Below are 16350 nucleotides of genomic sequence, written 5' to 3'. Positions count from 1 at the left end.
AGTCTCTACAGAGGCTGCTTTCAGCCTCTCACTCACACCATGTAACATGAGGAACAACTTGGGAGGACTGCTTTCAATTTAGAAGTGATTGCCATTTATTAAAGCTCTGTGGGAGACTGGTACTGTCCTGGTGCCATGTTTTCACTGCATCATGTACCAAAGTAAGATTTCTCTCAAGAAAAAGCAGCACTGGCTTTTTCTGTCATACCAAAGTGTTATTTCAAGATGGTAGGTGGATGCTCCAGCCCCAAAATTATCCAATAATTAGCTCAATTTCTTTTTGCCAGCCACTGGTTCAGAGTTGCAGACAATCACACACAAGAACAATCAAACCCAAGATCAAGGGAGAGCTATGCTCTTGTTACATGACTTGAGGAAAGCTGTAAGGCAATTCAATTTTCTCCAAAAGATATCCTATTATTATCTCAGGTGGTCTTGTTTGGCCCCCACTTACCTCATCTACTATTAAAATTATATTATGCAACTGACACAATAGAAGAGAGTTCTGGATCATTCCTACAAATTTCCTAGAAATGCATCAGCTTTCCTTGCCACAAAAATATATGTTTTGAAACATAAATAATGGCCTTAGTGTGAACTACCTCTGCCTAGAGAGGTAATATGGAAAAGAAGAGTCAGTCTCAAGATCACTCAAAGTGTTTCCCTGCTCTGGACCTGGCCAGTTCAGGTAGAATACAGACATGGGCAGAACGTCTTTGACCTTTTGAACCTTCTCATTTGAAGGAGGACACCCATAGGGACCACGTAATGAACAGAGAAGTCCTGTTTCCCTGGGAAACTGCACGGAAGGGAAGGGCAGAATAGGAATTAAAGCAGACTAAGGGTGAAAAAAAAACCTGGTATGAATTAGTTTCTTGGATAAGACCTGTAAGATTTGTACACAATTTTTAGTTGCAAAAGAGGACTAGAGGAAGACCTAAAGGCTTAATGTTAGACAAAATCTGATACCTGAGAAGTGGTTTGAGCTCCTGAAAGCCGGTGTCAAATGCACTGATAGTGAGAATTCCAACTAAGGAAATGCTTGGTTGTTAATACCTAAAATGAGAAAACATTTTGTTTAAAACTCTATAAGAATAAACATTTATCTGGACTACAAAAGATAACTCTTATCCGTGTATTCCATTTACTCAGCTCTCACTAGGAAAGGAAACCTTTAGTGTTTTAACAAAGATATGAAAACCAAAAGGGACAACTTAATGACTCATTGGAGAAGTTAAAATCCCAAAGAGAAGGGCACGTCCCTAGAGGAAACATCTGGACAGATCAAGGGCTTTTTACCTTGTTTGTTTCTGGGAAACATAATCTTTTAAGCCTACCCTTCTTCCCATAAGTACACAAAACACTTAGTGGAAGGCTAATTTTCACAAGAAGTACCAGTTTCATTATATTTGGTGAAGAAAATAAATATACATATTCCATTAAGTGAGTGACGTGAAGAATCTGTCAGAGATAAACATACTGTAGAGAAAATTTTCATTGTCAGAATTAGTTAATCTTAAAATCAAAGGGTGTTGTGTTTTGTATGGTGAAAGTTTAAACCAAATTAATCTCATTTTCTAAATCTCAGTACTTCCCAAATTGCATTGGGCTCAGTTCAGGCCTGGTAACATTTCATAAGTGATGGAAAAAGCAGCTGGGAGCAGGCTGAATCTTTCAAGTCCACAAATGAAGCAAACATATACAAATTTCTCTGACATCATAGAATTTGCTTCCTAAATTAAATTGAATTTGGCCTTGACTTACAGCTGTCCCAAATGTTTATGTGAGGTTGATCACTCTGCAAGTACTTTCTGGGATTAGATCCCATTTATTTTGCTGTTTCTCACAAAAGGACCCTTTTTGTTATCCGTGCTGACACAGAGCACCACGAGATGTCCAATGCTGTTGGTGGAATTGACTGGCACACCAGGACAGCACACATTCCACTTTTCTGCTCATATCAGTGAGTATCACTATAGGAAAAACACTTCATTCTTACCCTCAGCTTGCTCTATAGGACGCACCATGGATTTCCAGCACACTGTAATGAACAACTGACAATTTTCAGATGCCCCTGCAAGATGATACCAATGCAGAGATTAATTATTTTTTAAAAATACTTCCCTGGGTCACCTTTCTTACTTTTGACTTTACCTTGTGACTGGCTAGAGAGGGAGCATAACCACTCAAAAGACCACTTCAGACCTGAACCTGGTCAACTCTATGCTGTGCAGTGGAGAGGTGTACATTCAGGTGAGTAAGAGAAAGTTTAGAAATGAAGCAAGTGTTCTAACAAGTTGGAAAATATGTATTATCCAATGGTATAATAAAAGAACAGAATTTCTGAAAAAAATGCTTTGAAACACACAGTTGGAGTTCATACATGGACTTGGCTACAACTTCCTCAAGTACTTGCTGTGCTTTGGGGAAATCATCATAGAAATAAGAACATCTATGGTATTTAGTAAGTTGAAATGTTTAGTCATAACATAGGTAATTGTTTCATGTAGTACTTGATCAAGAATATTATGTTCATTTACAATCCATATACTTTATAATTTAAATAAAGATGTCCAATTTGTCAGTAAATATTGTCTTTATACGAAAACGCAGTAAAGTTAAGCTCTTCCTGTGTTTACATAACAGTGTTCACTGAGATGAATTGCTGTTACTGGCTTGCCTGAAACCACTAAAATAATGTATCTTGTCTAAATTAAAAATCCTATATAAGTCTTGAATACACACATTGCTCTTTCAATGACACTAGCATCAGGGAACCAACATAAAGAAAATGAGCCCTACAGGGACCACAGGAAGATGAATACAAGATTCTGCACAAGTTTCTCAATCAGACAACATGACAGACTGGTGCAACACCTTTAGGAGAAAAAGTGGCACTCTGCATCAATATTTTGTCAAGAGGAAAACAAAAAGAAGAATGTTACTGAACCACACCTGAGACCATGAGCCTAAATACAAAACTATAGGTCTTGCATTTAGGCAAGTAGAGGCAGTAGACCTCTGACAAAGCATGCCTTTGTGATTATATCTAGAATATCACCAGGAGGTCAAATAAAGACATCAGCTGTGTCATGTGCTACTGAGAGGCCCTTAAATGGGATACATTTTATGTTGTTAAGTAGGAAAAATGGAACATGATAAAAATTTAAGAATAAACGTTTGCTGTCAGTACTTACACTTTTCATTTCCTCAAGACTTACTTTTACCTATTCTAATAACCACTGATGCAATCTGAAGAGTCCTTGCATCCAGGAGGTAACTAAGTTTAAGGGTAGGGGACATTCTGTAAGAAACAATACATATGAATAACATTTTGACTGACATTAAGCATATTAAGACACTGTCTTCAAGAAGAAATTGCTTATAAAATAGAGACAACAATAGTAGTGACACATTCATCACTAGAAAAATTGCAAAATTTCAAAATAAAATAGTTTACTGTCCAGGGGGATCTGCTAATAAACTGTTCTCTGCAGAGTTGATTATTTGTAAGTACAAATGTCTGCAAACTGTATATTTCTGGAGTCTGCTACTCCAGAAATAAGAAAGAAAAAAGCTTGCTGCCCTCACTACAACTTGCCTTTTCTTACAAAGGATATATTAACAAGACATGGCTCATGCTGTATCTCATAAAGATGCAATTTGAATAACCTTTTGAATAGCTCCCAGAACAGGAAACTTCTGTGGCAGTAGGTGGTTGGAAATATCTCTTATACATCTCTCACAGCCAAGAATAAAAACATTGAAAATGCAGAAATCAATCTGTATGACAAGGTGCCAAATGTAGTAATAGTAAATCAGTAGTAGTGTCCTGCCTTTAATCCCCTGCCTAATATTTTCAAAATCAAGCTCATCAGGGTTACTTTAACATGTTCATGAAAACAGAAATTTCTACCATGACATTTAACTCATGGGGTTTTTTCCCTCTGTTAGGAGAAGTAAATCTCATCTCCCAACTCACCCAGCTTCCACTGCACGTTTCTCAGAAGCCAAAGGCATTTCTCAGACATCAAAGGCTAGCATGGGGTCCCAAAGCCTCCTTATCTAGTACTGCTAAGTCCAAATGAGGAGAGAGTCAGCTGAAAGGCAACAGGCACCATGCCCACCAAGAAGACAAGGCAAAACTGGCACCCAGCTGCAGAACTGCTTCTCCATATTTTTAGGGCTAAGTGATGCTGGTGAACTTCATCCATGCCTGTCTTGAACTAAAGTGCTTCTTCCTGTGTGTGAACAGAGAAGAGCACATAAACAGTCAGATTTCTGACTAATTACTAATTGACCGCTGACTAATTGAGCCTAATTGCTGTAGTTTCCATTGCCCATGTTGGAATGAGTTAAAACAGCCTAATCCAGTGTCTGTCCTCTCTCACTTTCCTCCCAGCTGGCTCCTGGAATGCAAAGGCCAAAGGAGGGGTCAAGAGATGGACCAGAAAGATTAACTGTTTGAATAATCCACAAAGCAGCCCAGAAACCCTGGCCTGACAAGTTCTCTCCAATGCCTAAAGATACACAAACCCAACCAAAACCAAGACTCAACACTTGACATACAAAATTATTTTTTCTGAAATAGTTGCTGTGTTGAGGTGAAGCTGAAAAACATTAAATTCAAAAACATTAAAGTCAATGAACTTTTTGACACCTGAGTCCTGCTGGAAAGAACATTAGCCAAATAATTTTTTGGAAGTGCCTTCTCAACACTATTTTAAGGGTTGTTTGTGTGGCCTATCTCCTGATGAACTAAATTTCAGAAGTCTCTAAGAAATTGTTTGCTCATTTCAGCCATGGTTCTTCTACAAGAGCAAGCAACCTAATTCACGGCCTTCACTGCCAGAAGGACCTTGGAGGCTGGATCCTTGTGTGTGTTGTGAAGAAAGACCTAAGTTCTGCTTGCCAGCAACTGAAACAAGGAACACACCTTCCTCAGTGTTCATGGATTCCTTGGAAGTAGAGCTTTCCACAAAAATCTTTTTAGCTCTAGAAATACTCTCTTTTGTGAAGGAAGTATTCACCTACTACTTGTAGCATATATTTTGACACAGTAAATTAAATATTTTCCAACTCTTTCTGGAAAACAGGTCAGACAGATCCATAGTTAGATGGACACCTTTCTATCAAGGACATGCTCAGGCATAAGATGTACAGACCTCTGCTGAAGGAACAGGTCAGGCAGCGCACAGCAAAGTTCTCATCCTTTTCCTCCAAAAGACACATTTTCAGTCTCTCATAGATTAAAAAGAAACTTGTTTCTCCTCAGTTTGTTATTAGCCTTCTAAATAGTTAGATAAACACTTAGATGTAATGTAGAGATTCAGATATTTCACAAGTAGAAAAGTCGTATTTAAAATATCAAGAAGTCCAGCTGAGTGTGCTCATCATTTGTGTGAAGACAGATTTGATAACATATCCTCAAAATACACCTTCTTCAACTTTTGGTGTGATTTTTTCCAGCTCTACTACCTGCACTTGACTGAACAAACTTTTGTGACAACTCTGTCTCTGCTCAGGACAGAGGCCCATGTTATTCAAAGACACTGTTAAGTAAGAGATTAAAACTACCTGTACAAAAAGAGATTTATAGTCTGGGTTTCTTTGAATCAGAGTTAGTTTCAATATGACCAGTAATGTGCAAGGTCAGCTTTATCAGAAACTTGTCAGCAGTTCCTATCTTAAGTCTGAAACACAATTGTTTCAAATCAAACCCCAAAATCCAGCCAAAATAGGGAAAACAGCAGGAATCACCTCAGAGGGAAACAACTCGTGTGTTGGATAAGTTACCTATCCCATTTATTCCAAAGCTAAAAACCCCTGCTTGGTTTTTTCTGTCCTTAGACAAACAAAAGTTCATAACATTAATACTCCTGAATGTCACAGAAAGATGACTCATATTCATGTCACCCAGTGCTTTTCTCTGTAAGGGAAGAGATCCAGGACTTGAGTCCAACATTCAACAATTTTGATCCCTGACCACTTGGGATGCTTGTTCTCGTTAGGTGCACTGAGATCACCAGGCCAACCTGACCTCAGTCAGTCACAGTCCATACATTTCATTTGGGTTGGTGCTGTCCAATGTCAGTCACCTAAGACAACATTAAAAGAGGTGCAGAGAACAGGGGAGCTCGGGGTGGTCACTGCTGCTTGAAATGGTGGTGGCACCAGGCAGCTGCAGGGGGAGACAGGCCAGTGGGTGACAGAAACATCAAGGGGCTCCCAAGGCACAGTGGAGAGAGCATGAAAGAAGACAAAAGGAAAGCAGAAAAAACCAAAAGATAACACTGTCTTAATCCAAAACTGACTCTTACTTTTATCTCATTCTCAGAACCCCCCTTATTTCCTTTTATTTCATCCCAAACTTTGCTTTGCTGCTCCCAGCCTTCCTTTTCTTTTTCCTATTCTGCTGAACCTCTCTTTGCTACCACTAAAAAAATAAATTTGAAAACCTCCAACTTTCTCAGCATAGGAACATGCAAATTTATCTACCCCACTAAGAAGATTTTGGCTGTCTCTGTCAGCCAGGAGTTTCCCAGTGTATAAAGATTTGATTAATGTGAGATTTGAAAGTAACATTCAAAACGACATTTTCAAAACTGATCTAAAAATACTAACAGAAGTTATTATTATGTTTCCACAGCAGAAAAATTCCCTAATTTCCCATAATTATAGCTAGGCCTCACGAAGAGAGGGTATAATCAGAATAATAAAACCGTTTGTTGAAGAATTCTCTGGGTAGGACTAAAATTGCAGATTCAAGCAAGATGCTTCTGAAAACATCAAATCTTTTAACAACAATATGGCATAAAAATAAATTTGACATAGTAATATTAAGCCAGTTTTATATTGGAAATTGGCATTTTCTAGAATGCAGAAAGAAGAGATGTTGCTGCAGAGCCTATTCCCTTTTAATGTCAGTAAAGGCTGATGCAAGCTCCCCAACAGAAAGAAATCCATCAATAGAAGGATGCTCCTCCCTCACCTGTGCAGAAATGAATTTGTGCTTTGTTTTATTAAATGGAAAAAAGTGTATTTTGCAAATACATTTGCAACCCTACTCATGCCCTCTCATATGTAATTAATCCCCAGGATTTATTTTTCAAAGAACAAATTATGAATGGCAAGAAAGGATATGAAATTAGACATAGATTCTAATGCATTATATCTATCCAGGCTGGTTCTCAACTTCATTCTAATTACTTCAAATTACTCCTGAAAATCCTCAAAATGAAAGAAAGTTCCCTTGGAACTCCACTTCAGCATTAGAAATGCTATTCTTCCAATGTGGAAGTAAAGCTGTCTACTAGATGTTCCTCCAAGAGCGTTGGCTATAGGGATTACAACGATAAATCTCATCATCTCCGATGAGTTGCACAACTTGGGAGACTTCCTTATTCAGTAGGAGTTACATCAGTTTCCACACACTGCCAACCTCTTCCTTCCCTCCCACACAGACAGACAGTCACTGGATTAGCCTGCCACTTTCATAGATCTACATGTGAAAATATATTCCTACTTCCTATCCCACAAATATGCAGAGGCTTTTTGTGTTGGTGAAATTGTGGTGCCCAAGAAATGTCAGGGCTGACAGGAAACAAGCATCATAGTAAGAAGAAGCTAAAGCTGTTCTTTTGCTAAGAACAAAAGGCAAAAAAACAGCTTTTTTCATTTCTAAAGCTAAAATGTTCTTTAGTTAAAAAAACCCAAAGAAACAAAACCCAAAAACCCTGTACTTTGAAATCCACAGAATGAGTTGTGGACATGGAGAAAATTCTGTCCAGCTGCACAGGCTGAGGCAGCTCAATACTCCAGAGTTAAGTAAGGCTGTAGGGTTGATGCTCATGAAGCAGACTGGTTTGATCTGCATTTAGACATCACTCATAGTTCTCTTATAGGTTATCTGCATCCTCCAGAAACTCTCAGAGATCTAAGGACTTTGAAAGCTCGAATGGAAACAGAGCCACATTAGGTGCACTCAGCTAAAAAGGAATGATCAGTTGTCATCCCAACCAAATCCACCAGGGCAACAGATCCTCCAAGCCCTACACTTATGCCTGGTGCCGCCATCTCCAAGTATCTGAAATACAGCAGGCAACACGGGCTCTCAATTCTATCTCTGCAGTCACTACAGCTCCAAACAGCTGACACTGTTTTGTGGGGTTTGCTTGCTGGAAGGCTATTTCTAAGCCAAAGCCCCACTCTAAGCCTTCCTCAGCAGACCCTGAACTCAGCACAATCTTTACTGGCCACAGAAGCTCTCTTGCTGCATTACCATAAACATATCATGATGGAGAGCAAGGCCCTTTCTGCACTTTATTCCGCAGTTGACCGATGTACCACATGATGCTAAAGCTACTTTGAGTTTATGGACTGGAATAAAAATTTAAGAAAGCAATGAAAGACACTTGCATTCAGAGATCACAGAATTTCTTTTTCTCTTCATAGGCATTACAATAGCAATCAATAACAAGCTTTGCTGTCCCAGCCCTACTTTCTCATGTGCTGTTCCTGAGCAGAGCTTTATACAAACATAGCAGATATTCCAACATCTCCAAGAAACAAGCATATTTATTCCCAGGTGCATAGGATTCCACTCTACCTGACAAAATCCAGCAGAAAAACATCCTCTCTGGATCATTTCTTCAACCACCTCTAACCAAAATGGTCTTTTACCTATCTCCATGACCAGAGATTAAGCACTTTAGTCACTACCAGACCTAGAAAAAAATATTTTCTGAAGCAGTCAGTCAGCTCTGTTTCTGTGAGTAAACCTTCCTCTCCATCTCCAACCTCAAACACTAATCCTAGACAGCACACCACCCCTGGCTCTAACACGGGTATCCCAGCTGGCCACTGAAGTTAGTGAGCCATTTTTCCCACTGTGGTACAAGCTCAAAGCTTTCTGCCTCCTGTGAGCAAGACAGGCTTGAGGGGGCAAGTTGTACCTGCAGGAACTGGGCAGAGCCTTCGAGGTCACATAAGGACCAGCAGCAGATGCAGCTTTCGAGAGTGCATTCCGAGGGATAAGAAGCAGGGCAGGAAAAGGGTTACCTCATGGCCTCCCACTGCAGTGTCAGTGATAACTTTAGTCAAATGATGTCAGAATGCTCCCTTGTTCATGGAAAAAAAGGAGAAAGAAATGCTCTTCAGAAGCTGTATGACAACAATGATCATTTCACTTCCTCATTAAGGTCCACTTTGCTGATTACATTTTCCCCATTATATTTCCTGAGCCAAGCTTTTGTGCTGCACTTGAAAGAAAATGATTGAATGAAGGCACATGCATGCTAGGAGACTTCCTGTCCAGTCATGAATGAACAAAACCCAAAACACCCATAATTTCTAAGCATATTTTTTTCAACATAATTTTTGCTATTCTTTGTTCCTTTACCTGTCATACACGGGTCAGCACAATTGTTTTAAATCTCTTATGATTTTTTGGAGCTAAACTGTAAAACATGCACTTCATATTTTATACTCTCACCAAGTCTAGAAGCTAGTAGGTAAAACTTCAGTAACTGATTTAATTAAAATAAATTTAAATATTACTATTATAAAGTACATATAATATTAATAAAATATAATGATTTTATATTAAAATAATTAACTCAAATAATTTTATACTACATAAATTCATTAAACATTATAAATTATACAGTAAAATTCTAAATAAAATTAATTTTGAAATAAAATTAACTACTAAATCCATACCATGTGTCATCTAGAAATGTTGCAAAGATGACTTTGCTTCTTAAGTTTTGTAGTACTAACACTTTGAGCTATCTATAGTTCCAGACCTAAAAATAAAGCCCCTAAATAAAGCTTTTGCAACAGCTGAAATCAATAACCAATTTTACCAAAAGCAAGAGTAGTGTCAAGCAAAGAAGACAATCAACAAAAATCCTTTTTGGAGGTCAAAAGGAGCTGTTAAGAGTCCCAAATCTACTAAAAACTAAGTGAAATAGTGGGTTCCAGGTTTTTATATTATTTTGATATTAAACTGTTACTTTGAAGCCAGGTTTATTTTTATGCTTGAAGGACAAGCCCTTTATTTATTACCAACTTTGCATTACATATTTTGGTTTAGAACATGCTATAAGAATTAAAAATCCTAAACATTATTTCAAGTATTATATTCTATTAGGCAATCTGATATTGCTGAATAAAACCAGACTAAAGTTGTGTTACTCTCCAGCAATTTTGGGTGGTTTAGCAAAACATTATACACTTCCTACAAATGCTGTTATTTATTTTTATAATGGTTAAATTGCTGTGTAGTCTGCTTGGCTTCCTTCCTTTCTTCCTTGCTAAAATTAGTTGTTCATGCCACAATCCATCACCTCCATCCTTCCTGAACCCTATAGTGAAAGCAGGTTTGGATTTTAATTCTCCTCTAAACCAGTATTTGATGCTTATCCTTTTTGAGTGTCAGCTATTTTCCAAGATCATGAATATACAATCCTTTCCACTTCTCCATTTATACCTTAGGTCCAGTGAATGAAAAGATTTACAAACTCAGCTCCCATGTCTCATCTGACGGTTTACAGATCCGCCCCTGAACACCGGGTAGTTTTGTCCTAACAAAACTGTCCTTCACAGGTCAAGGATCTTCTTTGGGATGTTAAGATTACTCCTCAAATCCAGAAAAATCTAAAAAGAACTCACAATTCCCTTCTGAATGTCTTTGATACTTTTTCAGACACAATGAATAAGGTGCAGTGACTACAGCACTCATTTCACTGTTTCTGACACTGGCTTGTCCTCGAGTCCTCAGATTGAGGTTATGCCTAAGTCTTGTAAATTCTTTTTGTACACCACCACCAAGAGGTGTTATTCTCTTATGTATCTAAGACTTGCTCTTCAGGTAGTCATTTCATCACTATAAATGATTCTATATATATAAATTATTGTTTCTCCTGAAAAGGATGTTCCTGACCTTTTCATACAAAATCCAAGTGCTATTTCAAAATTAGTTTTTTTCCTGTGTTATAACATCTTGGTCCTCTTTGCATCTTTCCTCTGCTGTAGCACATCAAGTAGATACTACTGATTTTACCCTTTCAAATTTTTCATAACAAAAGCCATTTATATTCACCATTTCTCATCCAAAATCAAGGTCAGATTACAGCTTCCACTGCCAGACATGCTTGTTGCTTAATCATTACGTTTTACATTTTAAACTTCTGCCCTTGTGTTTATATTCACTTTGCATTTGAAATGTGAAGGATCTTTCCACTAATACCTGCAACATGAAAATCACTACTCTTCTCCAAGTACCTGCTTAAAAACTTTTCCCCACTGTGATACTTACTGAATATTGAAAACAATTTAGATACAATGACCCTCATCCCTCTTTGTGATCACTGTTGTCCTGTTGTCTCTGCACATGGGTTTTCCAGACACTTGTGCTGTTTTACAGAAGCAGAAACCTTTTACTCTGTGCTATGGACAGAACAGAACATTTCTTTGTAACGTTTTTCTGGCATTGCAATAATACTGGCAGTAATAATAATAACAAATAAAATGTAAACCAGAAGATTTGTGAGCTGGAAAAGAACTAAGTCAGCTGAAGAACTCATTCACAAGATATTGCTCTATTCATTGAGCTTGAACTAAGTAATAGTTAATCTCTGCATTGAGACAAACTGGGTGTTTTTTCTATTTAGGTTTCTCAGAATTCCGTTGTCAAGAAGTTGGATATGATGCAAAAGGAAGACTGAGGACGGACCACATTTCTCTAGGAGCTATTCTGAGTATGGTAAAAGCCGTTGCACAATTCTTCAAGTAAGCAATTATTGATAACAAAGCTGGAGGAACAATAAATCTGTATGGAACAGGAGTAATTTTGGTATTGGGATGGGTGATGTTCTCCAAAATAAGGAGCATTCAGGAGAATCAACTCAGTTTCCAACTGCACTATCCTCTCTTTTATACACATACGAAATCTGATATAAGAGTGAGCAGCATTTTCTCTTAAATGAAAACAGCCTGTAGGGAACAGGGCTTGTTTGGTTTACATTTTTTAGCTGTGACTTTACTTGCGAGACACTGTGGTTTCGACAACTGCATTATTACTAATCTCATCTGGAAATTTTTATATCTTTAGCCTGACAAGGTTATTTCTGCATTATTTTTATTTTTTTCCAAAACCTAAGAAAACTCTAAGATAAGGGTGATAATTAAGATCTTACATAACACAACAGGAGAAAATTTCCTGGAACAATAATTTCAAGACAGGAAATGAATGTGAGGAGTGTTATGGTACATCTTCGATACTAACATGGTACTAAGGAAAACAACATCATAAAGGTGAAAAGGTACAGATGAAATAAAACTAGAATAGTTGACTATAATGAATTACAGTGCTATAGTAGCTAAACACTGCAGCAACTAGCAAATGAATGTTGCCTTGTATTCCACTTATATTTTGGAAATTAATGTTTAATTTGGAAAGAAAAAAAAATATTATTAACCTGAACTATCTGCATTCTCAAAAGTAAAATATGCATTTATTTTTTTAAATATATGTGTTTCCAAAAGCCATCAGGTCAAAATAGGAAAAAAAATACAAAGGGCAAAAAGCAGTTTTGATTACATTTTTTCATGCTGTATGTAACAAAGACCGAAAAACAAGGAAAGTCTCTGGAATTGGTAAGACCCCTTTGAGACTGGGAACTGGTACAATTACACCAGTCCCATTTTCTTTGGTGCACAACACTTAGCCTGCAGTATCCTCTTACAAGACAAAAGAATTTAAACCCCAGGATACAGACTAGGGTTGCAGCAATGAGATCCATAAGCAACATTTCCTGCAGGAATTTTTCAAGAATTCCACCCCTCAAGCCTCACTTCCATTTCCCAAGGTGCTCTTCTCAGACTCAATCACACAGTGGTAATTAATTGGTGGACGAGAAGCTGGACATGGGCTGGCAAGGTGCACTCACAGCCCAGAGGTCCAACCGTGTCCTGGGCTGCATACAAAGCAGTAGGACCAGCAGGTTGAGAGAGGGGATTCTGCCCCTCTACGCTGTTCTCACAAGCCCCACTTGGAGCACTGTGTCCAGCCCTGGGCTCCCAGCATAAGAATGATGGGGACCTTCTGGAGCAAATCCAGAGGAGAGTCACAAAGGTGCTCAGAAGGTTGGAGCACCTCTGCTATGAAGAAAGGCTGAGAAAGTTCAGGCTGTTCACCCTGGAGAAGAGAAGGTTCTGGGAGGACCTTAGCACACCTTCCAGTACCTAAAAGGGCTTCAAAAGAGCTGGAGAGGGACTTCTCACAGGGGCATGTAGTGACAGGACAAGGGGTAATGGTTTTAAACTAAAAGAGAGTAGTTTCAGGCTAGATATAAGGACAAAGCTTTTCACAGTGAGGGTGATGAAACAATGGCACAGGTTGCCCAGAGGCCAGTGGCCTAGGAGCAGAAAGGCATTGAGATATACCAAGTGCTGGTCACGATTCCAAGATATACCCATCTTTCTTAAGTGGAGACTATTTTTAGACAAGTGTGTAGCAATATTACACAATGCAGGGCAAAAGGAAAATACAGCAGCCTACGTATCAGAATGGAAATATATGTAAATCAGGATTAAAGTCTATGTAAATCAGAATTAAAGCTCAGGCCCTTTGCAGGTATGTTCAAGCTCATGTTCTGAAGAACTGCATTGATCTTGAGTCTCAGGTTCCCTGAGCTACCAGGAGCTCTCCAAGAGCTGTCTACATTAATTGTGTACATAGGAGCTAAGACCTGATTGGCTCCTTGCCTGAGACTGGAGCATTAAATCCCACACACTGAAAGAGGTCATAGATCTCACACCCAACACTGTCCTCGCAGCACAAGCAATTCCAAGCTCCCCTCACAGAATCTATTAACACTAGAGTAACCTATTAAACCATAAACCCAGAACCCAGTAACTCTAAAAGATAACACTAAAATAAAGAGAAAATTAAGCTTAATTACAAGACTTACCTTCCACAATGGGGTACAAGGAAGCAAGCAACACTTCTGTGTCCAAGGCAGCTCATTTCCCACGGCACTTGTATGCCCAAAGGCAAACACAAACCATGTAGAGTTGTGCTTAACAGAGAGAAGCACCAGATTGTGAAATTCTGCTCTTGAAATAGCCATTCTTGTTTTGTACTGCATACTCTATCTATCTTCAAGTGCAGGCCAGTGGAATTTTTGACACAAATAAAATGAACTATTGGGAATTTTTTTTCTCAAAAAAGAGCTCCTACAGCTCGTGCACTGAAAGCCCTAGCAGGAAATACAAAATAAAAGCAGCACAGTCAGCAAATATCCAAATAGTCAGGGTAAAACCAAGAAAGAAGAAACTATTTAGATGTAGTTTTATGAGCTATACCTGCCGAAGTTCCCACATCAGGTTTCATGGGTTTATGCTCATATTTTCCTATAGAAGGTATTTTCTCTTTTCCCAGTAAAGAGGCTGCACTGCCATCAGAGGAAATCAACCAGACAGAGTACTGTCCCTATAGTCAAGCTCACTCTGAAGTCAGACTAAAAAAATTACTCTGATTGATTGGCTCAGTAATTTCTCCCATTTAGCTTATAATAAAAAGAGGTAATGCAAATTTCCATTGTTCCTTGTAGCTGCTGAGCTGATAAAGTTTAGAGTATTGGTATGTTTACAAATCTCTGTAACAAATGGCTTTACCTACAATCTGGTTTGCATGAAGTGTTCAGGTATCAGTGTTAAACCTGTCTAAAGATATACTTTTGTGTTTTGGTTTTTTTACTTTGGGTTTATCAGTGTTAAACATGTCTAAAGATATACTTTGGGGTTTTTTACTTTAATGCTAACCTTTGCTACTGTGAGTTGCTTCTTATGTTTCTGTGTATCATTCTGTGTGAGAAATGAATGCAAATATCTGATTGGATCAAAACCCAATTGTGTATTATGTGCTTTGCACTTAACGGGATTTCATCATCATTAAACAAAAAATATACACTCTGGGTCTAATTCTGATCAGTACAAAATTTTCAACTGTGAAATTAGGTTTAGGCTCAGAAGTTAAAGGAAGCCCGATCCCCCAGGCACTGGGAGGGGATCTATCCCTTCTTCCTTAGCAGCCACTTAGAAATGGCAGGCAAGAGAATCACCCATGGGGCTGAAGTGTGCTCACGTCATTGCTCTGATGAGCTCTGGTCTCCAGCACAGGAAAGGAGCAAATTGCTGCCTTATCTTACTGCCTCATGTCATCATCCTTCCTTGTATTGTGACTGGACTCACCCACACGTCATCCAGACATGGGAGCCATCTCCTCTGGCAGGAACATGAGGGATTAGTTGCCTGCCTGGCATCTGTGTACCAGATGAGGGAAAATAAAAGTTTCAGCTCACCTGTGGCTGAGCAGATGTTTTTGGCTTCACACCACTACAACTCACATGTGCTGCTACCTCACGAGTTGATATGTCTATGACAACACCACATACTTCAATTGCCAGACTTTCTCGTAGGCTTACAAGGGATTTTCTCATATGGGAAAATTTACAAACTAGTGTAAACATCCCAGCTGTACAGGCCTCTGGTTACATTTCCATCTGTCAAAACTCTAGAAATCTCTAATGCATCTGGCAAACAATCACACTTACAAATCCAATAAGAAAGTGAAAATATTCCAGGGCTACAAGACCTACTTCTATGCTTTGACCAAAACAAATCTTCTTAAAAAAATAACACATAGGTTCTTGAATTGAAAAAAAAAAAAAAAATGTTTTATAAATCACAGTAATTGTCTCTAAATAAAAATCAAGGGTTGATGTTTTCCCTTGTGTTGCATGTGGTGAAGATGATGCTGGTTATTCCAATACAGGAGATCCAGACACTCTGCTTAACTCAAGAGATTTTCCTTGCAAGAGAGTTTCCTGCAGAAGACAAGAGTTTTCTGTAAGAATAGGTCTGTCTGTGAGAAGCTATCATCCTCTCAGCAGTGGTCTGATGGAGAAAAACCCTTGCTAAAGGGAAACTGAGCCCTGCTAAGAAGCCAGTGAGAGAGTCATTGCAACATTCAGCACTGATTCATCTTAGTCTTGACTGGTATCTGATAAACTATGAATAGCCTGTGATACATCTTAACACTCTAATCACTTTCACTCATTATATTTGTTCAGATCAAACATAGAGAAACAAATGTGACAAAATTAAACACTAAAAACCCTACTTTAGACTTGCAACTGGAAACTCAGAACTCAAATAAACACTACACATCCTTTTTCAGAATTTTGGGGGTTCACAGAAGTACTTTCAATCTTGGTTTTGTTCATTACTGGAAAGTATACGCTCCAGTGTAGTCCAGAACTCATTCTCTTCTTCTTCTGATTT

At 38.4% G+C, this 16350-nt stretch overlaps 1 protein-coding gene across 6 annotated transcripts in view; it reads right to left on the bottom strand.

Moving 5' to 3' along the window:
* Positions 1 to 16350, bottom strand: part of LOC111931166 (uncharacterized) — a 77358-nt gene that overhangs the window by 48635 nt on the left and 12373 nt on the right. For 3 of the 6 annotated variants that reach the window (XR_015290183.1, XR_015290188.1, XR_015290185.1), the window contains 3 exons: positions 3198 to 3304; positions 2000 to 2074; positions 970 to 1056 (listed from right to left, as the gene is read on the bottom strand). The gene's annotated coding sequence lies outside the window, so the exon portion shown is untranslated. The remainder of the gene's footprint in view (positions 1 to 969; positions 1057 to 1999; positions 2075 to 3197; positions 3305 to 16350) is intronic. The other 3 variants (XR_015290184.1, XR_015290187.1, XR_015290186.1) reach the window with 2 other exon arrangements.

The sequence above is a fragment of the Cyanistes caeruleus genome, chromosome 8 (assembly GCF_971803275.1).
Source record: "Cyanistes caeruleus chromosome 8, bCyaCae1.hap1.1, whole genome shotgun sequence".
Taxonomy (NCBI): Eukaryota; Metazoa; Chordata; class Aves; order Passeriformes; family Paridae; genus Cyanistes; species Cyanistes caeruleus.
Note: the sequence above shows the minus strand (reverse complement) of the source record. Positions and strands in the feature narration are given on the sequence as shown.